The 19614-nt window shown below is 41.5% G+C and overlaps 1 long non-coding RNA gene across 1 annotated transcript in view; it reads left to right on the forward strand.

Annotated features, from left to right (window-relative positions):
- Positions 1–16979, forward strand: part of LOC108533281 (uncharacterized) — a 51113-nt gene extending 34134 nt beyond the window's left edge. Inside the window, exons 2-3 of the long non-coding RNA XR_001886694.1 lie at positions 10739–10808; positions 16743–16979. This is a non-coding gene — a long non-coding RNA (uncharacterized LOC108533281). The remainder of the gene's footprint in view (positions 1–10738; positions 10809–16742) is intronic.
- Positions 16980–19614: the final 2635 nt, after the last annotated feature.

The following is a 19614-nucleotide window of genomic DNA, read 5'->3' on the forward strand; positions in this document are numbered from 1 at the left end:
AAAAAAAAAAAAAAAAAAAAAAGATGCTGACTTTGAATCCAAAGCAACCAGGGTCCCAATTTTAGCTTTACCCCCTCACCAGTTGTGTGGCTTGACTCTCTGGGCATCAGTGTCCTTATCTGTTCCATGAGAATATTGTTAGCTACTCTGCAGGTTTGGTGTGAAAATAAGGATTAACCCCCTACCTAGCACTGTCCTTGGCACACAGTGCTAATATTAACTGAGTACCTACTATTATTGCAACTGTAAAAATGATGTAAGCCTAAGGAAGACAATAGAAACATACACGTATGGTAACTCTTGCATTAGGGTTGTGGTTGGCATATTGTTTTTCTGTTTCTAGAGACTGGAACCCAAACAGCCGATGGTTCTGTGTTAGAGGACATTAGATGCTCTAAATAGCATTGTATTTTGTCAGGGCATCCATGCCACCCATACCTGAACCCTGTGTTCCCCTGTCTCTGAGGCTTCGGCCTCCCGGTCTCAGGCTGCCTTTTTCTCCGCTGCTGTTATGCCCACTCATTTCTTGGGCTCAATTTCTCCCAAACCTAGCTCTGGATTGGATTACTGTATTACCAATATATTACTCATTAGAAAATATTTAAGTATTGGGAAACTGTCAAGTGTTGGTCTTATGAAAAAAGCTGTTAAAATCAGTTATGCAGTGCACTGTATTAGTACTCTAAATCATACTGACAATTTTTTTTTTTTTTTGAGATGGAGTTTCACTCTTGTTGCCCAAGCTGTAGTGCAATGGTGCAATCTCGGCTCACTGCAACCTCTGCCTCCTGGGTTCAAGCTATTCTCCTGCCTCAGCCTCCTGAGTTAGCTAGGATTACGGGTGCGACCCATCATGCCTGGCTAATTTTTTTTTATTTTTAGTAGAAACGGGGTTTCACCATGTTAGCCAGGCTGGTCTTGAACTCCTGACCTCAGGTGATCTGCCTGCCTCGACCTCCCAAAGTGCTGGGATTACAGGTGTGAGCCACCGCACCCAGCCCCTGAGGCCTATCTTATACTTTATCTTCTCTAACTCAGTTTGGGTAAGATTGTGGTGGGTTTTTTTGTTTGTTTTGTTTTGTTTTTGTTGTTGTTTTTGAGACAGAGTCTCGCTCTGTCACCCAAGCTGGAGCGCAATGGCACAGTCTCGGCTCACTGCAACCTCTGCCTCCTGGGTGCAAGCAATTCTCCTGCCTCAGCCTGCTGAGTAGCTGGGATTATGGGTGCACACCACCATGCCTGGCTAATTTTTTGTATTTTTAGTAAAAACGGGGTTTCACCATGTTAGCCGGGCTGGTCTCGAACGCCAGACCTCAAGTGATCTGCCTGCCTCGGCCTCTCAAAGTGCTGGGATTATAGGTGTGAGCCACCGTGCCTGGCTCATAATGACATTTTTAAAGGCCCATAAGTAAACATAAAATAATAAATCTGCAATGTTCACAATAGGCTATTTTGAACAAGTCAAAGCCTGTGCATATATTTATATTTTTGGACAAATCTAATGGCATAACAACACCAAAAAAATACTAAAAACGTAGGCATTTTAATTCTAGCATCAGAAAACAGATTTCTAGATTATTCTGACAGAGTCCTATTCTGCTAAATGCCAGAGGGTTGAGCTGCTTCAAATGTTTGCAGAAACGATTTCTTTTTTTAAAGTAGCTCTGTCAGCTGGGAGCAGAAACAGAGAAAGAACAAGCTTGCTGAACGAGGATGGGTTAGAGTTGGCCAGAACTCCTGTCATAATTCTGTCATTGGCATTCTTGCTGCAGCTAGCAGAAACTATGTGTGTGTGATATCTATAGGGCTGTCATCTACATCTAACTTAAAGTGCTTATGTGAGGAATTTTTGAGTTCTAACTGCAGGTATGATGCTGGTTATGACCCTAATAGGCAGCAATGGACAAGTGAGATTTTGTGTTTATTATTATATTGGAGCAGACTTTGCCTTAGTTCACTAATCTAGAATTGATCCCAATACTTTTAATTATATCTCACAAACTTATTAGGGCCAAACTATGTATATGAAAGTCTTTTGAGAAATTAAAAGTACTAAATGAAACAGATTTATTAGTAATAACATGCTTAGAGACATTCTAATGTCATGGTTGTGGAGTTAAACTAGCTTGGGCTTGAATCCTGGCTTTGCCACTTACCATGTAACTTTAAACAAATCTCCTTAACCTGTGTGATCCTCAGTGTTGTCCATTATAATTCTTATAATAATATTATTAGGCCGGGCACGGTGGCTCACGCCTGTAATCCCAGCACTTTGGGAGGCCAAGGCAGGTGGATCACAAGGTCAAGAGATTGAGACCATCCTGGCCAACATGGTGAAACCCCGTCTCTACTAAAAATACAAAAATTAGCTGGGCGTGGTGGCGCACACCTGTAGTTCCAGCTACTTGGGAGGCTAAGGCAGGAGAATCACTTAAACCTGGGAGGTGGAGGTTGCAGTGAGCTGAGATCGCGCCACTACACTACAGTCTGGTGACAGAGCGAGATTCCGTCTCAAAAAAAAAAAATTGTTACTATGTATAATACATACTAATATTGATAATACGTCATATTAGTATGTATTATTGTGAGGATGAATGAAGGCAAAATGCTTGCTACAGTGCTTAAACATAGTAAAGTGAGCAGTAGATGATAACTACTGCTACTATTATTAACACTACATGGTAGAGATTAGCAGAGACTAAAAATATCCCATATTTTAACTCCTGTTTTTACTACTGGCAAGTTCTTTGTGACATAAAGACACTGGATAATATTGAAATGTTGATGTTAAGGATAATATTGATGGCTATAGCTAGGATTCTTGCCTTCCTCCAACTATTTCACTTAGTTGTCTGGGCAGCAGGGAAAAGAATAAGTTTGGGAGGCTGGAGGGAAGACTGTTTTGTCCTCAAAAGGCCATATTTAAAAGATGTATATTATTTTATTATTAGATTTTTGGGGGCAAAAGTTTTAAAAGTGATAATACAAGTATAAGTAACTTCAGAAAAATGGGCTGGTGGAAATGTACAGCAGTACAACTTTTTTATAAGGTAATTGAGCAATACATATTAAAGGTCTTAAACACATTCAAACTTTGACCCAGCATTTTTATTTTTAGGAAAAGAGATGTAGAAAATATGTATAACAAAGATTTATGGATGTTCTTCCCAGCATTATTTATAATAGTCAAAAAAAGTTAAATGTCTAACAATGGAAACTGAGTAATTACAGAATGTCCTAGTCATGTAATAAAATAATTAATAAAATAATATGCAGTTACTAAAAATTATGTTGGGGGTTAAAAAACTCAAATGCCGGCCGGGCGCAGTAGCTCAAGCCTGTAATCCCAGCACTTTGGGAGGCCAAGACGGGAGGATCACGAGGTCAGGAGATCGAGACCATCCTGGCTAACACGGTGAAACCCCGTCTCTACTAAAAAATACAAAAAACTAGCCGGGCGAGGTGGCGGGCGCCTGTAGTCCCAGCTACTCAGGAGGCTGAGGCAGGAGAATGGCGTAAATCCGGGAGGTGGAGCTTGCAGTGAGCTGAGATCCAGCCACTGCGCTCCAGCCTGGGCGACAGAGCGAGACTCCATCTCAAAAAAAAAAAAAAAAAAAAAAAAAAAAAACACCTCAAATGCCGTCAGTTGTTTAGCAAGTAAAGTATATGTTTGAAGACACTAGGGATTGCTGAGGACGGTGGTGAACTGGAGAGTTTATACTCCTCATGGAGGCATTAATTTACATTATACAAGAATATTGTTTTGGCCAGTAAAAGACACAGATTAAATTCTATCCACAGGTTTACCAGTTTGAAACATCTACTGTTGAAGAATTTTAAAATGTAGGAAGATACTCATGGTATACTTTCTTCTTCTTCTTCTTCTTCTTCTTCTTCTTCTTCTTCTTCTTCTTCTTCTTCTTCTTCTTCTCCTTCTCCTTCTCCTTCTCCTTCTCCTTCTCCTTCTCCCCTCTTCTTCTTCTTCTTCTTCTTCTTCATCTTCTTCCTCTTCTTTTCTTCTTTTGACAGGAGTTTGCTCTGTCACCCAGGCTACAGTACAGTGGCAAGATCATGGCTAACTGCAGCCTTAAACTCCTGGTCTCAATCAATCCTCCTACCTCAATTTACCAAGTAGCTGGGACTACAAGTACCACCATACCTGGCTAATTTTTTTTTTTTTTTTTTTTTTTTTTTAGTTTTTGTAGACAGGTTCTTGCTATGTTGCCCAAGTTAGTCTCGGAACTCCTGGGCTCAAGCAGACGTCCCACTTTAGCCTCCAAAAGTGCTGGGACTACAGGCATGAGCCACCATGCCTGGCCTCATGGTGTGCTTTTATTTTTCTTCTTTTTTTTTTTTTTTGAGACAGCATTTCACTCTTATCGCCCAAGCTGGAGTGCAATGGTGCGATTTCGGCTCACTGCAATCTCCGCCTCCCGGATTCAAGCGATTCTCCTGCCTCAGCCTCTTGAGTAGCTGGGATTACAGGTGTGCGCCACCATGCCTGGCTAATTTTTGTATTTTTAGTAGAGACAGGGTTTCACCATGTTGGCCAGGCTGGTCTCAAACTCCTGACCTCAAGTGATCCACCCACCTCAGCCTCCGAAAGTGCTGGGGTTACAGGCGCCTGGCCTTATGTTGTGCTTTTAAGTGACAAAAGCAAATACGAAAATATAGGTAAATAATTATTCCGATGCTTTTTAAAGTACGTGTGTTTATAGTTGTATCCCTTCTCTGTTGGTCTGTCTTATCTATCTGGAAGGATATTTGCCAAAACAATAATAGCAAATACTTAACATAGACCTTATTATGTGCCAGATAGTGTTCTCAGCACTTCACATATGTTAGCTCATTTAATTCTCATAGCAGTAATAGGTACTGTCACTATCTCTGCTTTACAGATGATAAAGCTGAGACATAGACAGGTTAAGTAACTTGCCCAAGGTCAAAGAGCTGGAAGGTGGTAGATGTGGGATTCAAGCTTAGACAGCAGAGTCTGGGCTCCTAACTCCTATGCTATGTTAAAACCAAAATGTTATGACTTGTCTGATTTTTGTGTATGTGTGCTTTTATTCTCTATATTTTGGTGCTTAAATATTTTCTGTAATAAAAAATGTATTTTATAATTAGAAAAGCACAATGTTTTATTAAAATGCACATTTATTGCCTAGGCATGTGCTCCTTTTGGCTTCTCCAATTACTGCTCTCTATTAATGAAAATTAGTTTGTCTGACTTGCTGGCTGAAATCTTAGACCCTGAGGAAATAAAAAATAGGACAGGTAAATTTTATGGCAGTAGAAGGGAAAGTAACAGGCTCTGTGGGACAGCAGAAGAGTACTGAGCCAGAAACAGCAAGACGAGGTTAATGAGGAGTATAATGCAGGTGGTTGTCACCAGAGAAAGGTTTGTTTAGGCCAAGCCTTGTGCCTCATCTAAAATATGGTGGCATCATGCTCTTTCATGTTACTTAAATTTTTCTTTAATTTATTTAACAAATATTCGTTAGATTTCTTCTTGCTGGGCACAATCCAGAATACAATGAAAATCAGATAAGGAGATAAAATAAAAAAAAAAAAATAGAGGCCAGGTGCCGTGGCGCACGCCTGTAATCTCAGCACTTTGAGAGGCCAAGGCAGGTGAATCACCTGAAGTCAGGAGTTCAAGGACCCAGCCCAACCAACATGATGAAACCCCGTCTCTTCTAAAAATACAAAATTAGCCAGTGTGGTGGCGGGCCTGGGCGACAAGAGCAAAACTCTGTCTCAAAAAACAAACAAGAAAACAAAAAACTGCAGTAACTGCACAGACCAAAATTCAAAGTTATATTCAATGAAAAAACAATGCATAGGTAAACAATAGTAATCATGAAAGGGTGACAAGTACAGCTGCTATAGACATTTGCTAGAACAGTTTCAGTGAACTGGTGGAAATGGAAGCCCAATTCAAATGGTTTGAAGAGCAAATGGGAGTTGAGGAAGTAGAGAGGAGAGATCTGGTGTACATTTCAAGAAGCTCGTTTGTGAGGAAGCTCAGTAGTTTAAAGGAGATACAGGTTGCAATGACTGTTTTATGAAGCTGGCTTTTGTTTTATTTGTTTTAAAATGAGGGTGCTGTGGGCTGCAGGGAGGAATCCAGCACAGAAAGAGAAATGGAAAATATAGAAGATAAATGAAACATTAATGGCACAAATTCCCTGAGGAAGCAGAATGGGATGGAACTATATACAATAACGGGGAAAGTTAACCTTGAATAGAAGGGGCATTTCCTCTATGCTAGAGGGAAGGGCTTTTGTTCAGAAACTTGTGTGAGGTAAGGATAGATTCAGCTGTGCACAGGCTTTTAAATGTAGGGCCTGGAGGGTAAGGAAATTCCTTCCCATCCATACCAAGGCCTCAATTTTCTAAGTGAACTGGGAGATTAGGTCATCTTTTGAGAAGGAGCAAGGTGACGGTCATAAAGGAAGATGGTGGTGAAAGTTTAGAATAGAGACTGAAGGAATGAGAGAAGCGTTTTCTAACTTAAATTTGATATTTAAAATTTTGTATTATTATCAGTCCTACAGGTGTAATTTCCCCCAGCTGTACTTAGAATGTAGTAGCAGAGAAATCAGTTTCACTGATCCAACATTTAGGAGTTCATGAATTATGTATGTAAGGACTAGAGAGAACCAGTGCACGAACAGTTTGACTATGGGACCTGGGCACCCCTAGATAGACTCAGAGAAAATGAAGACATCAAGAACTTGAGCTGGCTGTCGTGCTGAAAGAGGAGTGTGGGGAGTATGAGGGGCAAACAGATAGAGGGATAAGAGATTCATATAGGTTGTGGATTACTGGACTTTTAAGATTTCAGAGACAACAGCATCTTTGGAGAACCCATTGCAACTTCCCTGCTATATGACCTAGGGTGAGTTACTGAAATATTTTGGATCCTCTGTTTCTTTTTTTATTTTTTTTTTTGAGACGGAGTCTAGCTCTGTTGCCCAGGCTGGAGTGCAGTGGCCAGATCTCAGCTCACTGCAAGCTCCGCCTCCTGGGTTTACGCCATTCTCCTGCCTCAGCCTCCCGAGTAGCTGGGACTACAGGCGCCCGCCACCTCGCCCGGCTAGTTTTTTGTATTTTTTTTTTTAGTAGACACGGGGTTTCACCGTGTTAGCCAGGATGGTCTCGATCTCCTGACCTCGTGATCCCCCCCGTCTCGGCCTCCCAAAGTGCTGGGATTACAGGCTTGAGCCACCGCGCCCGGCCGGATCCTCTGTTTCTTATATGAAAAATGACAAGCCAAGAGAATGCAACCACCAAATTGCTTGTCCTGGAGACTGTGGACCCTGAGAGAATGAACAACCTCTACTGGAGACAGTGGGAAATAAATGCTTTCCTAGAGCTTTCTTTGGGCTAAATTGTTGAAACTTCTCCTGGACCCTCCAGTAAGTTCATTCTTGAGCTATTGCTAGTATAAATCTAAAGCATCCTTAAGCAATAGGGTCATAAATGCGGTTACTTACTATAGTTACTTATGTGCCAAAAATAAGTCTTCTAAGTATCAAGAATGGCCTCGCTTGAATCACAATTCAAATATAGATACAATTGTTGGTGTTCCATAGCCTGCTGATGTCAGAACCTTGGATAATTGGTTTAATCAAGCAACAGTTTGTGGATGGATGGGTCCTACTGTCAGCATACCACAGTAGGAGTTGTTGTTTTATCACTGAAACTTTCCTATTAAACGTATAACAATTTTAACAAAAATTATTCATCTAATTAACTGTATGGATAAATATAGTCCCTCTGGTATATTTTTGAGATTTGGAAACAAAACTGGATTTCCTAACTCACGATCAATTCAACTATTTTTCTAGTATATTTATTGAATATAGCTGATACTAGAGATTATTAATATATAATTGTAATTCATAAAAACAGTACAGTTCACCAAATGTCCATCAGCATATGAATTGATAAATAAAATATGTTATATATACTCAATGGAATATTATTCAGCCTTAAAAAGGAAGGAAATTCTGACATATGCTACAATATGGATGAACCTTGAGGACATTATGCTAGGTAAAATAAGCCAGTCACAAAAAAAGACAAATACTGTATGTATGATTTCAAAGTACCTAGAGCAACTAGGCATGGTGGCTCACGCCTGTAATCCCAGCTACTTGGGAGGATGAGGCAGGAGAATTGCTTGAACCTGGGAGGTGGAGGTTGCAGGGAGCTGAGACCGTGCCATTGCACTCCAGCCTGGGCGACGAGAGCGAAACCCCATCTCAAAAAACACAAAGTACCTAGAGCAATCAAAAACATAGAGACAGAGGCCGGGCGCGGTGGCTCAAGCCTGTAATCCCAGCACTTTGGGAGGCCGAGACGGGCGGATCACGAGGTCAGGAGATCGAGACCATCCTGGCTAACACAGTGAAACCCCGTCTCTACTAAAAAAATACAAAAAACTAGCCGGGCGAGGTGGCGGGCGCCTGTAGTCCCAGCTACTCGGGAGGCTGAGGCGGGAGAATGGCGCAAACCTGGGAGGCGGAGTTTGCAGTGAGCTGAGATCCGGCCACTGCACTCCAGTCCGGGCGACAGAGCGAGACTCCGCCTCAAAAACAAAACAAAACAAAACAAAACAAAACAAAAAACATAGAGACAGAAAGTAGAATGGTGGTTGCCAAGGATTGGGGGGAACAGGGAGAATGGAGACTTACTGTGTAATTAATATAGTGTTTCAGTTTTGCAAAGTGAAAAGAATTCTGGAGTTGGATGGTGGTGATGATTGCACAACAATATTGATGTGCTTAATACCATTGAACTATATATGGTACTTAAAAATGACTAACATACTGTAGTACATTTGTATTATGTGTATTTTACTATAATAAAAAAATGGAAAAAAAACCCACAGTGAAGTGTTTAATTTTTCTTTCACATTGCCTTTTCTCTTAATTTGGCTTTGCCCAGGTTCTCTTGAGAATCCCAAACCTTTTATTAGGCCAAATGATCTTGATTGGATTGACTCTAATGATCTCTTTAGCTTGAGCTGGGCTCTACAGAACTTGTTAATGCTTGCTTGGTCCTATGTGTTTGGTTTCATGGTATCTGTTGTATTAAGGATACTATTGACAACTGCATCCTAGAGCCTTGTCAAACCTGTTTGATTTAAATAAATAACTCTTTTGAGAAAAATATGTTCAGATGATCTAGTGAAAACACGAGTATTATTGAATACCACCTACTATCTAAAAAGTTAATTTTCCTGTTTAAGGGAATTCAGCCTAAAATTATGGTTTTGTGATTCATATAGTGATATATTATTTTGGATACTTCAGGCAGCTTTTTTTATTGTATTTTTTCCTAGTCTTAAAAATGTCTGAGAAATTCATATGGTCTTGACTCATTAATCATCTCAATAATTTGAACTCACCAAATTAGTAGGATATTTTTTACTATTCTGCTTAAAATCTCTCAGGATAAAATAGAATATAATTTAATTATTTAATAGGGAAATAATAAAGGAAAGAAATATTTCCAATTTGGAATTTTAAGAAAATATACTTTTTTTGTAGCAGTTATCCTTTTAGCACTAAAGGATACTAGCAGATTAATTATTACGAGAAATCTTCTTTGACAGATGAAGTTAGAAATGTCAAGTTGGCCGGGCGCGGTGGCTCAAGCCTGTACTTCCGCAACTTTGGAAGGCCGGAGACGGGGCGGCACGAGGTCAGGAGATCGAGCCATTCGCATGGCTAACACGGTGGATAACCCCGGATGTCTACTAAATAATACCAAAAAAACTAGCCGGGCGAGTGGCGGCGACCCTGATAGTCCCAGCTACTCGGGAGGCTGAGCAGCAGCAGAGAAATGGCGTTAAACCCGAGGATGGCGGAGCTTGCAGTGAGCTGAAGATCCGGCCACTGCGCTCCAGCTGGGCGACAGAGCGAGCTCCGTCTCAAAAAAAAAAAAAAAAAAGAAAAAAAGAAAAAGAAATGTCAATTTGATCACTTCTGCTTTTGTGCCATTGCTTACCTTATTTATTTATTTATTTATTTAATTTTTTTGAGATGGAGTCTCACTCTATTGCCCAGGTTGGAGTGCAGCAGCCTGATCTCAGCTCACTGTAGCCTCTGCCTCCCAGGTTCAACCGATTCTCCTGCCTCAGCCTCTTGAGTAGCTGGGACTACAGGCGTGCACTACCACACCCAGCTAATTTTTTGTAGTTTTAGTAGAGATGGGGTTTCACTATGTTGGCCAGGCTGGTCTTGAACTCCTAACTTCAGGTGATCCACCCACCTCAGCCTCCCAAAGTGCTGGGATAAAAGACGTGAGCCACTGTGCTTGGCTTTACCTTTTATCTTTCTGCATGGTATTATAATTATGTATTACCTCTCTGTGTCCCCTATAGAAGATGAGGACCTTGAAGATAGGGATAGTGCTATAATCTTATAACCCTACAGCCTAGTTAACAAGTGCTAGGTTTGGTAGGTTCAGGATCACCTAACACAATACAGCCCAATACAACACAACAGAACACAACACATTACAATACAATGTAATACCTTTGATTTATGTTATCTGAAGGCTGAAAGTTAGAGACTATTTAGCAGGAACACATCACATGATTAATGGCTTCCACTGATTATGAATGTAGTATAACTTTAACTGTTTAGAAATTTAATTTCTAAGTATTTCTGCAATTTATATAAATTTTAAATATAAATATACTTTTGATTGCAAATTACAGAATCCTGGATGGAATGGGCTTAAGCAATAATCGGAGACATATTGGTGTATATGGCCAATCTGCAGAAAGGGTAAGGGTGGATTTGTTTTTATGGATGACTGGCACCAAGAGCTTGGATATTATCCAGAAATTTCTCATTTCTCTCTCTTCACTTTTCACTTTTCTCTTTCTGTATTGGCTTTAGTCTTTTAAGTTGCTGTCACCATATCTCAACTATAGCCTTAAGTAGCCCTGGGCTTACATATTTATGACCTTGTAACCCAAGAAAAATTCAGTTAGAAAATCCCAGGAAAGGGCTCTGATAGGTCAAATTTGGACTATGTGTTACCTTTGCACAAATCACCGAGGACAAGGCAGATGGGGGTATTATGCTTGAAATAAGCTGGGTTGGGAACTTATCTCTACCATCAGGGAAGCGGGATACTGTTATAGGCAAGTCTCTTCAAAATCACATGGTTGCAGTAGGAGAGAACCATTCTCTCCAAAGAAGAAATGTACTGTTATGATGAGACAAAGTAATAAATAAATATTCATTGCATGGTCTATGACATATGTTGCTAGTTTTGTTCTAATTTCCATCTGACCTTCTTTCTTAGTAAAAGAATTTTTAATTTTAACTTGGCAAATGGCCACCCAGAATAAATAATACTTATATCAGCCTCTTTTGCAGCTGAGTGTGATCATGTGACCAAATTCTGGCCAATGGATGTAAGCAAAATGTTGTATGTGCCTTCCAGGAAGTGTTCTTAAACTGAAGGGGCATGCACTTTCTCAGTCCTTCCCGCTCCCTTTGGAAAACACTGGAAGGTCTATTTCTCCATAAAATTCTAGGAATCTCCAAGGAATGCTTGTATTTTCTAAAATCCATATTGGTAGTCACTTGTCCTGTTCTCCAAGTGCCCTCACTCAAGGCCATTCATGCTCCAGGTCTCTGCAGATCCTTCTTGCAATCTGATAAACAGACTCTCACAGCACTGTGTCTCCTCTGCTCTTTTGTCTCAAGTATGAACACAAGCACCTGACCACATCTACTTTTTCAGTTGTATAGTTCATGTGGGGGCTTATTTCCCTGCCACAATAATTGGTCTAGGGCTAGAAAACTGACCCAAACTAAATATTTCACGATCCCCTATATTAGACATAATGTAGTTGTCTGAGGATGGTCACCTGACCCAATATGGTCTGATCAGAGCCTTTCCATCAGATTTTTGAATTCGCACAGAGAGAGGTAGTCTTAGGTCCTCTCTGGTGGTGAGCACTGTGAGATGTGAGGCTCTGGAGTTGATATTCCCCTCTTGTGTGGAAGAAGTCAGTCTGTAGTGGGAGAGAATAATGCTCACATGCAGAAAGAAATTGTAATAGAGGCCACAGAGAATTCTGGAAACATTTTAGCCCTGGGTTTCAGTCTTTCCTGAGGTCTTTTTTTTTTAAACTGGAGTTTTGCTCTTGTTGCCGAGGCTGGAGCGCAATGGCACGATCTCGGCTCACTGCAACCTCCACCTCCTGGGTTCAAGCGATTCTCCTGCCTCAGCCTCCCAAGTAGCTGGGATTACAGGCATGTGCCACCATGCCCAGTTGTATTTTTAGTAGAGACAGGGTTTCTTCATGTTGGTCAGGCTGGTCTTGAACTCCTGACCTCAGGTGATCCACCTGCCTCAGTCTCCAAAAGTGCTGGGATTACAGGAATGAGCCATCGCGCCCAGCCCCTGGGGCCTATCTTATACTTTATCTTCTCTAACTCAGTTCAGATAAGGTTGTGGTGGGAGCCACCGCGTCCGGCTTTGGCGGGTTTTTTTGTTTGTTTTTTGTTCTTGAGACAGAGTCTCACTCTATCACCCAGGCTGGAGTGCAGTGGTGTGATCTCAGATCACTGCAACCTCCGCCTCCTGGGTGTAAGTGATTCTCCTTTCTCAGCCTCCTGAGTAGCTGGGACTACAGATGTGTGCCACCACACCCTGCTAATTTTTGTAGTTTTAGTTGAGATGGGGTTTCACCATGTTGGCCAGGCTGGTCTCGAACTCCTGACCTTAAGTGATCCACCTGCCTTGGCCTCCCAAAGTGCTGGGATTACAGGCGTGAGGCACCACGCCCGGCTAATTGCGGTGTTTTCTAAAACTTCACTGAAGACTTTTAAAGAAAGTGTTGTTGAGAGAAATGAATTAGAAACCATCAATTCTTTATCTTTCCATGTGCTATACATACACCACACTCTAAAATGGCAGCTGCTATTAGTTCTATTTATTGAGGCATTTGTTCTCCAATATCTGTATTTATAGCTTTACAATTCTTGTCGTATATCTTAGGCTAAACTCCTAAAATACTAATTCCTCCAGTTTTGAGAAGGACACTAAAATAGCAAGCAGATCAATATCTTTAACCCTATTTAACATTCTTCATCAAGCCATCTGTTCCTTGGCTTTATCACCTTGTACTCAAATCCCTTATCCTCTTTATTGCTCTCTTCCTGTTTAAGCTAATGTCACCTCATAAGCCTGTGAGATCCTTCATTCCCGAGTGCAGAGGCAATAATCAGGAACAAGCTCCTTCCAGAAAAACTGTTACCTTGACATTATTATTTGCCCTGGTCTCATTCTTAACAAAAAATGGAAACGGCTTTATTTGAAAGGACTTAAGAGTTGGTAGCCTAAAACAGATCACAGGCTCTTAGAAAAGCTAAGCAGGAACTAGATTTAACTTGTGGAATGGAATATTTATTCCACCTTGTGCAGATAAGTGCTCGGAAATTGTTTTTGTTGATACACTAAATAGTGGCACTCTATTGAGAAATAATTGTCTCTCATGTCCTGCACTGGCCACTATCTGATGTGTCAAAATGAGGAAGGAAATAGTTCTGCTGCCAATTAAAGTGCTCATTCAATTGTGTCATCACTCATTAACACGTGTAGGAGGAAGCTGGAATACCTTTAAAACTTTTTAAATTGACAAATAATGATTATATATTTATGAGGGTAAAATGTGATGTTTTTATATATGTATACATGTAGAAAGATTAAATCAAGCTAACTAACATATCCATCACCTAACCTACTTTTTTTGTGTGGCGAGAATATTTGAAATCTACTCTTTTAGCAATTTTGAAATATACAAAACCTTATTATTAACTATGGTCTTCATGCTGCACAACAGATCTCTAAAACTTACTCTTTTTGTGTAACTGAAACTTTGTATCCTTTGACCAACATCTCTGCTTTCTCTATCCCTGCACCACAGCCTCTGATAACCACCATTCTACTCTCTGTGTCTATGAATTCAACTTTTTTAGATTCCACATATAAGTGAGATTATACAGAATCTGTCTTTCTGTACCTGACTCACTTCACTTAGCCTATGTCCTTCAGGTTCATCCATGTTGTAATTAAGATTTCCTTCTTCTTCAATGCTCTCTGGTATTCCACTGTGTATATATACCACATTTTCTGTGTCTGTTTATATGCTGATGGACATTTAGGTTGCTTCTATATCTTGGCTATTGTGAATAATGCTGCAATAAACATGGTAGTGTGTATATCTCTTTGATGCACTGATTTTGATTTCTTTGGATACATACTCAGAAGTTGAATTGCTGGATTTTATGGTAATTCTATATTTAATTTTTGAGGAACCTCCACACTGTTTTTCAAAATGGTTGTACAAATTTACATTCCCACAAACAGTGGGCTGGGTTACCTTTTCTCCACATTCTTGGAAACATTTACCTTTCGTGTTTTTGATAAAAGCCATTCTGGATAGTCTAGTGACTAAGATTCACCTTTGTGCATCTGAAGTCAGTACTTCTTAATTCTGCTTTCACAACATATACCAGGTGAGAGGGATTTCTCTGTTTTTTCTACTACCCAGTTCCCCACTGCCAACAACCATTTAACTGTGATAAATCTCTCGCCACAATGGTGGCAAACACTATGACCTTACTGGATGCTAATGCTGTTTGCTGCTGTGGTTGCTGTGGCTGCTGCTGAGTAAAGAGACTCCTTGGGCTCTTTAGTAAATAGGGCACTTTGAGATGTTTCTTTTTTCTCTTGGGTTCTTAAAAATACATATCATTGGATATAAGATAAATCTGGTGGGATAAGAGTTAAATAAAAGTGAGGGTAAATGGAGAGTTACTCTTTTTTTTTTTTTTTTTTTTTTTTCCTTTTGTGGAGAACGGGGTCTCGCTGTATTACCCAGGCAGGTCTCGAACTCCTGGGCTCAAGCTATCCTCCCGCCTCTGCCTCCCTGAGAGCTGGGATTACAGGCGTGAGCCACCGCGCCCGGCCGGAGAGTGACTCTTAACTGATCAGCCCAGGTAGACTTCCATCTGTTGTAGTGGCTTGCAGAAGACTGTTTTAGAGACATAGTGATGTCATTAGATGGCCTGTGGTGTCTCTTGATGCCCATTAGTCTCCTGTTTGCATTTCCAATGAGCTCCCAGTTGAGGCACTACTGCTAGGCTGGGAAACACACCCTGAAGCCATGAAGTGTGTGCTCTGCACATGTGATCACGTGTGGTTGCGGCTCTTTTCAACAAACCCAGTTACCAAGGGCTGGAGTTGCTCTCTCAGCCAGATCAGCTGCCTCAGACCTTGAGCATGAGATTTTTTTTTTTTTTTTTGAGACAGAGTTTCGCTCTGTCACCCAGGCTGGAGGGCAATGGCGTGATCTTGGCTCACCACAACCTCCGCTTCCTGGGTTCAAGTGATTCTCCTGCCTCAGGCTCCTGAGTAGCTGGGATTACAGGCATGTGCCACCATGCCTGGCTAATCTTTGTATTTTTAGTAGAGACGGGGTTTCACCATGTTGGCCAGGCTGGTCTCAAACTCCCGACCTCAGGTGATCCACCTGCCTCGGCCTCCCAAAGTGCTGGGATTACATGCGTGAGCCACCGCGCCTGGCCACGCATGAGATTTTACAGTATTTGCCACAGCTAAAGACTGTGAAACTAGTCTTGACCTGACCCATTACTTACATTAAAAGTTCCAGGCTTAGGCTGGGAAGCAGAAATAATGATTAAGGAGAGAGAGAAAGAGAGTTTAGATTATTCTTCATTTTGGAATAAGAAGCTGTGTTCTAAATGACTGGATTAGATGTTACTTTCGGTGGTCCCGCACTCCGCCCGCGCCCCGAGAGAAAGTCTGGAGTAACCCACTGATCTCTGTAATCGTTAGTCGAATATTAACATTCACACCTTTTTTCTCCCTTCCGCCTCTCTTTAGGAAAGCTGCTAAATTTGCTGGCGATATGCACGTTTTTTTTTTTTTTTTTTTTTTTTTTTTTTTTTTTTAGATGGAGTCTTGCTCTGTCACCCAGGCTGGAGTGCAGTGGCCGGATCTCAGCTCACTGCAAGCTCCGCCTCCTGGGTCTACGCCATTCTCCTGCCTCAGCCTCCCGAGTAGCTGGTACTACAGGCGCCCGCCACCTCGCCCGGCTAGTTTTTTGTATTTTTTAGTAGAGACGGGGTTTCACCGTGTTAGCCAGGATGGTCTCGATCTCCTGACCTCGTGATCCGCCCATCTCGGCCTCCCAAAGTGCTGGGATTACAGGCTTGAGCCACCGCGCCCGGCCCGATATGCACATTTTAATGACTCTTATATATGCTTCATAAATCTTGTTGACTAATTAGTAAACCCATTTCATCATGCAAGAAGGATTCACTGAGCACTAGAACTTGGATTCCACTGGGCTGGAGCTGTTGTGTCTTCTCTCATTAAATCCAACCTGGACTTAACTCAGGTTCGCCCATCCAGTCATCCCATAACAGGGAGGTCTGGGGCTCCACCTGTTTCACTCTGTAGCACTGGTTCCTTTCACCTCATACCTGCTTTAACTACCGGACTTGGGTTTACTGAGTTCCTGATCTCTGACTTCATCTCCTATGTTTGGCTCTGAATTTGACCCTTGAACTTGGTAAGATGACAAGATCTCGTTTTTCCAGATTAATATTAACCTTTGCCACACCTCCCCAAATATAGCTTTACATTCACCCTCTGGCTTTGTTCCCTCCCAGCTGCTGTGTGTGAAAACCTGACTCCAGTCCTCCCAGCCTCTAGGACCCTGCCCAGACCTGGCCTGCCTTCTTCCTCACCGCCACTGGAAAAAACCAGACGTCAAAAGCCTTAACAAAATACTGTCTGATATAGCAAAATGGAACATGTTTCCCACTAGAAGTATATGACGAAGGGGGAAAAATCTGACTCATTTTAAAAACAAGTGTTAAGGGTGTGTGTGTGTCATGTGTGCGTGTTTTGAGAGAAAGAAATATAAAAGGGCCTATGTATTTGCTATTTTAAAAAAAACCCTCAAAATAACAGAAAAAACTATGTACTCAAAAAATGAATTGCTTTTGTTTTATTAGAAGTCTAGCCAACAGAAGTAGGGGGATGGAGACTGAACCAACCAGAGGAGAAAAGGTGGAAGGCGCTGCCCCAGCAGAGACCAGAACAGGGCCAGATAAAGTTAGGGGCAAAGATCCACACCCTGTTTGGAAACTAAGCAATCAACAAGTGTCAATCATTATTTAGGTGCACCAAACATTTTGGTGGGAAATGTGATTTTAGACACAGATAATTACATGATAGGGGCCTATTTGGCTTTCAGAGAAAAATTTCAAGATAAATCAGTAACTTTAAATAAAAATCTAAGTTTGTAATCAAAGTTTTCAGAAATAGTAGAGAAACATATTTTCCTTTAAGTAGTTCTCTGTTAATAGTCTCTAGTCTCAAGCAGTTTTAATTTAAAATAGGCCTACCCCTAACTTTCTGGGGCCTGGGGCAAGGGTACAAATAGAGGTCCATACGGCATTTGCCTAGATATTTAATTATTATTATTATTTTTTTGAGACAGAGTCTTGCTCTGTCACCCAGGCTGAAGTGCAGTGGCACGATCTTGGCTCACTGCAACCTCTACCTCCCTTGTTCAAGCGATTCTCCTGCCTCAGCCTCCTGAGTAGCTGGGACTACAGGTACACGCCACCATGTCTGGCTAATTCTTTGTATTTTTAGTAGAGACGGGGTTTCACTATGTTGTTCAGGCTGGTCTCGAAGTCCTGACCTCAAATGATCCACCCGCCTCAGCCTCCCAAATTGCTGGGATTACAGGTGTGATCCACTGTGCCTGGCCTGCCATTCCCTTCTTCCAATTCTATTAGGAGGCAGTGTGAAGAATTCTTTCCTTGCTGTATGAATTACATCACCTACCTTAAAAGTAGGCAGCTACAGTTGGGGTTGATTTTGTTGTTTTGTTTTTGAGACAGGGTTTCACTCCGTCACCCAGGTTGGAATGTAGTGATGTGATCTCAGTTCACTGCAGCCTCAAACTCCCTGGCTCCAGTGATCCTCTCGCCTCAGCCTCCTCAGTAGCCAGGACTACCGGCACATACCTGGCTAATTTTAAAAATTTTGTAGAGACAGCGTCTCACTACATTGCCCAGGCTGGTCTTGAACTCCTAGGCTCAAGTGAACCTCCCACCTCAACTTCCCAAAGTACTGGGATTACAGACGCGAGCCACTGCACCTGGTTGGGTTCTAGATAACAAGTTTTTCTTTCTCGGTTACACAAGGATCCCAGTGCAATCTATGAGCTCTCTGAAATCATTTAGTCCCCTAGGGATGGATCGTTCCAACCACATGAATAATGATAACAAAGATAATAATATTTACTATTATTTTTATTATTGGCAGTAGATAAATTTCCCTTTAAGGACAATTGGGCCAGGGCACCAGTGGCTCATGTCTGTAATCCCAACACTTTGGGAGGCTGAGGTGGGTGGATTACCAAGGTCAGGAGTTTGAGACCAACCTGGCCAAAATGGTGAAACCCCATTTCTACTAAAAATACAAAAATTAGCCAGGTATGGTGCCCATGCCTGTAATTCCAGTTACTCAAGAGGCTGAGGCAGGAGGATTGCTTTAACCTGGGAGGTGGAGGTTGCAGTGAGTCGAGATTGTGCCACTGACCTCCAGCCTGGGCAACAGAGCGAGACCCTGTCTCCAAACAAACAAACAAACAAACAAACCAAAGACAACTGGGGGCTTTTGAGCTGGGAAATGATGTGACCAGATCTTAGTTTCAGGCAGGGTGTGAAGAGTAGTTGGGAGAAGAGAGACAGGAAAGGCAAGAGAGAGTTGTGGAGTTATTTTACAATAGTTTAGGTCAGAGGTAATGAGTTAGGGGATTGTAGCAATGAGAATTGAGAAAGGAATAGATACAATGATTCAAGGTAGAGGTATTGACAATGGATTCAGACCTTAAAACAAAAATGCTAACCTAGATTCTGAGCAGGGACACTAGTAACAACTGTGTCCACAGTGTAACCTAATTATTGTAGATGTGTGTATGTCTAGCATTGGGGTATTCCATAGGAATAGGCCAGAGAAACCTCAACTCACTAGACAGTGCTTTAATTTTAGGAGTAGCCACAATACTCTCTTACTGAGTGTTAGAAGCTGTTTGCTGCATAAAGGCCTGAAGATATCGTTCATATAGAGAAAGAGGGGAGGAGGAAACTAAAGAGCAAAAGGAAAGTCTTGTAGGAAGCAGGAAACCAAGAACAGAATATGCTGTGGGGGCAGTAAGACTCAGCCCTTTCAGCTCCTTTCAGCAATGAATGTTTGCAGTCACAGGCTGCCTTGTCCTTTACACCTTTTGTCTTTTTTCCAGAATAAGATGAAAGATACGTGTCAAGCAGAGAAGGATTTGGACTTCTAACTGCTAGTCTTGTTCATGAAACTTCTTAAGGACAATGATTGCATCTTTGCATGCTTTACACATAGTGGGTGTTTACATACATCAATAGAATTCATGTAATTGTCATTAATTCCCATTTTGCTGAGTGTTTTTTGCTCATGTAGAGAGTCTAGATAAGGAGGCAATCAGTATAA

The sequence above is a fragment of the Rhinopithecus bieti genome, unplaced genomic scaffold (assembly GCF_001698545.2).
Source record: "Rhinopithecus bieti isolate Rb0 unplaced genomic scaffold, ASM169854v2 scaffold_10548, whole genome shotgun sequence".
Taxonomy (NCBI): Eukaryota; Metazoa; Chordata; class Mammalia; order Primates; family Cercopithecidae; genus Rhinopithecus; species Rhinopithecus bieti.